Source organism: Schistocerca piceifrons, unplaced genomic scaffold (genome assembly GCF_021461385.2).
Source record: "Schistocerca piceifrons isolate TAMUIC-IGC-003096 unplaced genomic scaffold, iqSchPice1.1 HiC_scaffold_967, whole genome shotgun sequence".
NCBI classification, from domain to species: domain Eukaryota; kingdom Metazoa; phylum Arthropoda; class Insecta; order Orthoptera; family Acrididae; genus Schistocerca; species Schistocerca piceifrons.
Window position 1 is genome coordinate 182501 of NW_025729242.1, and position 5000 is coordinate 187500.

The 5000-nt window shown below is 53.7% G+C and overlaps 1 non-coding gene across 1 annotated transcript in view; it reads right to left on the reverse strand.

Moving 5' to 3' along the window:
* LOC124774594 overlaps positions 1–554 on the reverse strand; it is a 1909-nt gene extending 1355 nt beyond the window's left edge. The window contains exon 1 of the ribosomal RNA XR_007015384.1: positions 1–554. This exon is cut by the window's left edge and continues 1355 nt beyond it. This is a non-coding gene — a ribosomal RNA (small subunit ribosomal RNA).
* Between the last annotated feature and the right edge of the window lie 4446 nt (positions 555–5000).

Consider the following 5000-nt stretch of genomic DNA (forward strand, 5'->3'; position numbering starts at 1 on the left):
GTTAAAGGATTTAAAGTGTACTCATTCCGATTACGGGGCCTCGGATGAGTCCCGTATCGTTATTTTTCGTCACTACCTCCCCGTGCCGGGAGTGGGTAATTTGCGCGCCTGCTGCCTTCCTTGGATGTGGTAGCCGTTTCTCAGGCTCCCTCTCCGGAATCGAACCCTGATTCCCCGTTACCCGTTACAACCATGGTAGGCGCAGAACCTACCATCGACAGTTGATAAGGCAGACATTTGAAAGATGCGTCGCCGGTACGAGGACCGTGCGATCAGCCCAAAGTTATTCAGAGTCACCAAGGCAAACGGACCGGACGAGCCGACCGATTGGTTTTGATCTAATAAAAGCGTCCCTTCCATCTCTGGTCGGGACTCTGTTTGCATGTATTAGCTCTAGAATTACCACAGTTATCCAAGTAACGTGGGTACGATCTAAGGAACCATAACTGATTTAATGAGCCATTCGCGGTTTCACCTTAATGCGGCTTGTACTGAGACATGCATGGCTTAATCTTTGAGACAAGCATATGACTACTGGCAGGATCAACCAGGGAGCTGCGTCAACTAGAGCTGAGCAGCCGGCCGCCCGGGAGTGTGTCCCGGGGGCCCGCGCGAACACGCAAGCGTCCGCTCAATCATTCTGCAAACAGGAGGAGGCTGAGCTCCCCTGCACAATACACCTCGAAACCCTCTCAGGTCCCGGCGGCGCGCAGCGCCGTCCCAAGTACTTGGTCGGGTTCGAGAGAGGCGCAATCGCCCGGAGTTAGGCGAGTAGACGCTTTCGGTGCGACCACCTGTGCTCCCAACTGAGCTTGCCGCTGCCGACAGAGGCCCGGGAGCGTGCTGTCGTGGCATTGCCGGCGGGAGACAACACGCGCCACCTACGGTGACCGGCAGCTCCAACGCCAGCGCCACAGAAGGACAAAAGCCCCACTTGGGTGCCGAAGCGAACTCTCCCAGCACAGCGCACGCGCCAACACATCCGCACAGCTGCGATACAAACCACCAGCGAGAACCGCTGGGGCGACCGAGCAGCAGACGGCGTCGCGGCGCCGAGCGCCGGGCGGCGGCGCATCCTCAACGCACACAGTCCTCAATCGGACCAGCACACTGAAGATGTCCACCGCGCTTCGCACCGGGCCCGCGAGGACCTACTTTGGCCGCACGGCGCCGCGCGCAGGGTGCGCCGGCGCGCAGCTGCGACGCCTGCCGCGTCCGTCGGCCGGCGCGCCTGCCACTGGCCGCCCCCACCAGCCGGCTGTAGCGCGTGCGCCCACGCACCGCGCGGCCAGCACGCCGGGAGGCGCCCCCTCACCGGCCGGGGACGGTCCCACCCAGCCACCGCCGCGTATCGCTTCACACCCAGATGCCGTTCAGTTTCGTCGGCATGGTGGGTATCGCTGGAACAACCGGTTAGTACCTCAACCTATCGTCGCCATCACCGATTCACCCCTAGCGAGAACAACCGCACCACAACAGGTTACCATTTGTTCATTTGCGTAACTTCACCAGAAAACGCAGGCGTCCATCGCCATTTGCAACTTCAACGATTATTGCATGCCTGTGTCAGGTGTCACGCCACACTACGTCTGCCCACATACACGCAACAAAATGTGCACGCCTAGACAATACGTGGAAGGTGGCCCCCGTACGTATGCGATGTCCATTGCTCGAACGACTGTCAACCGGCCTCTGTAGCATGTCGCAGATATGGAACGCGGTGCACCATGCCATCACGGTGTGTGAGGAGAGACGACTAGGTCCGAATACATCAACAGACAGCTCATGCTGATCGCCATCCACGGCGTCCGTTCCTCCCACACGTCTCTATGGCGTACCACACTGCAATCCAGCTCTCATAGGGAGACGACACGTAGCTGCGTGCACAATATTTGCACTGTATGGTCCGCCGTTTTTGGGCGCAGTCGTTGTGCGGTCACACATGTGCCACGATGATCATTCAGTACATAAGGACGAATGTGCAGTACAGATTGTGGTTCACGCGTACGACATCAGCGGACAGTTGACACAGGCCGCACCACAACGTAGCCTGCGTACGTCGCATGCGAAGGGCATTGAACATGCAAACTTGTCACCAACCACCTTGCGAAGGCAGGGGGCAAGGTGGGGACGTGGGGAGAGGTGGGGGGGGGGGGGGGGGCGGCATGTACGCCCTGCTGCCATCCACATTACAGTGTACAGCAGGAGCATGTGGAAAGTCAGCAAGACTTGCAAGGTGTTTAACATGAAGCGATACACAGGGGAGCGGGCAGTGCGAGTAGCGAACTATATTGCGAGGGTTGCGGGTGGGCAACACTACACTAATTGAACGAGTCGTATAACAATTACAGAGCAGGTTTAGGCGACAACGTGGGTTACGATAGGCGACAACGTGGGTTACGTTAGGGGACAACGTGGGTTACGTTAGGGGACAACGTGGGTTACGTTAGGGGACACGTGGGTTACGTTAGGGGACAACGTGGGTTACGTTAGGGGACAACGTGGGTTACGTTAGGGGACAACGTGGGTTACGTTAGGGGACAACGTGGGTTAGGTTAAGGCACAACATGGGTTAGGTTAAGGCACAACATGGGTTAGGTTAAGGCACAACATGGGTTAGGTTAAGGCACAACATGGGTTAGGTTTAAGGCACAACATGGGTTAGGTTACGGCACAACATGGGTTAGGTTAAGGCACAACATGGGTTAGGTTAGGGACAACATGGGTTAGGTTAGGGGACAACATGGGTTAGGTTAAGGCACAACATGGGTTAGTTAAGGCACAACATGGGTTAGGTTAGGGGACAACATGGGTTAGGTTAGGGCACAACATGGGTTAGGTTAGGGGACAACATGGGTTAGGTTAGGGGACAACATGGGTTAGGTTAGGGGACAACATGGGTTAGGTTAGGGGACAACATGGGTTAGGTTAGGGGACAACATGGGTTAGGTTAGGGGACAACATGGGTTAGGTTAGGGGACAACATGGGTTAGGTTAAGGCACAACATGGGTTAGGTTAGGGGACAACATGGGTTAGGTTAGGGGACAACATGGGTTAGGTTAGGGGACAACATGGGTTAGGTTAGGGGACAACATGGGTTAGGTTAAGGCACAACATGGGTTAGGTTAGGGCACAACATGGGTTAGGTTAGGGCACAACATGGGTTAGGTTAGGGCACAACATGGTTAGGTTAGGGGACAACATGGGTTAGGTTAGGGGACATACATGGGTTAGGTTAGGGGACAACATGGGTTAGGTTAGGGGACAACATGGGTTAGGTTAGGGGACAACATGGGTTAGGTTAGGGGACAACATGGGTTAGGTTAGGGGACAACATGGGTTAGGTTAGGGGACAACATGGGTTAGGTTAGGGGGACAACATGGGTTAGGTTAGGGGACAACATGGGTTAGGTTAAGGCACAACATGGGTTAGTTAAGCACAACATGGGTTAGGTTAGGGGACAACATGGGTTAGGTTAGGGGACAACATGGGTTAGGTTAGGGGACAACATGGGTTAGGTTAAGGCACAACATGGGTTAGGTTAGGGGACAACATGGGTTAGGTTAAGGCACAACATGGGTTAGGTTAGGGGACAACATGGGTTAGGTTAGGGGACAACATGGGTTAGGTTAAGGCACAACATGGGTTAGGTTAAGGCACAACATGGGTTAGGTTTAAGGCACAACATGGGTTAGGTTAGGGACAACATGGGTTAGGTTAGGGGACAACTTGGGTTAGGTTAGGGGACAACATGGGTTAGGTTAAGGCACAACATGGGTTAGGTTAAGGCACAACATGGGTTAGGTTAGGGGACAACATGGGTTAGGTTAGGGGACAACATGGGTTAGGTTAGGGGACAACATGGGTTAGGTTAAGGCACAACATGGGTTAGGTTAGGGGACAACATGGGTTAGGTTAAGGCACAACATGGGTTAGGTTAGGGGACAACATGGGTTAGGTTAGGGGACAACATGGGTTAGGTTAAGGCACAACATGGGTTAGGTTAAGGCACAACATGGGTTAGGTTAAGGGACAACATGGGTTAGGTTAGGGGACAACTTGGGTTAGGTTAGGGGACAACATGGTTAGGTTAAGGCACAACATGGGTTAGGTTAAGGCACAACATGGGTTAGGTTAAGGTACAACATGGGGTTAGGTTAAGGTACAACATGGGTTAGGTTAGGTTACACGTTGTTGTAAGGAAAGGTGTGGGGGGGGGGGGGGGGGGGCGGGGCGGCAGGTTCGTTGATAGTGATTATAGTAAGTGAATGCTTGTGACCATGATGAGATTTGTCACGTCAGGATGCACCTTTGGCTTATTAGAGGCGGCGCTCCAATTCTATGCTTGTGTCAGACCTGTGTCTTTTGACTCATGTCATTGTTTGTGCGCTGTGACAGGAGGTACTATTGTGATGTTGGGTGCACCGTTGTATAGGACATGTGTGGGTGTTGGTGCCTTATCTGCGCAATGGTGGATGTCGAAAGGGTGGGATATTCTATTTCCGCATGGACCTCCTGGTCTGGTTGTGATAGTGTGGATTGTGTAATGTGGCGGAGAGGATGCACTGGATGTTGTTCCATGCTGGTGCTTACATATTGTATGTGCGCCTGTTAGAAGCAGAGAGTGGTGCGTGATCAGAGTGTCTGGCTGACGTGTGGTTCCCATTGTGGGCAGACTCTTTCAGCATGTATACGGACAGTTGTATATATTTTCTGTAGTTTGATGGCTCTGCATTGATTACTAATCAGCGCCGTGTGTACGGGTAATCTGGTTCCAGTCCACAATGTTCTATCTGTGTACATTAGTGACAAAGACTCCCCCCATGCAGTGGGGCTCGGTCTGTTATAACTCTTCCGCGTAATATATTTGCCCCACGTTTTTGCGAGTGCGAGTGCGAGTGCAACGCGCATGGGGACCGACATGCTGATGGCTCGGTATCGGACGCCGTACAGTGAGCAACGCGATCGCGTCTCTCGCTCGTAAGTGGTACAGGTCGC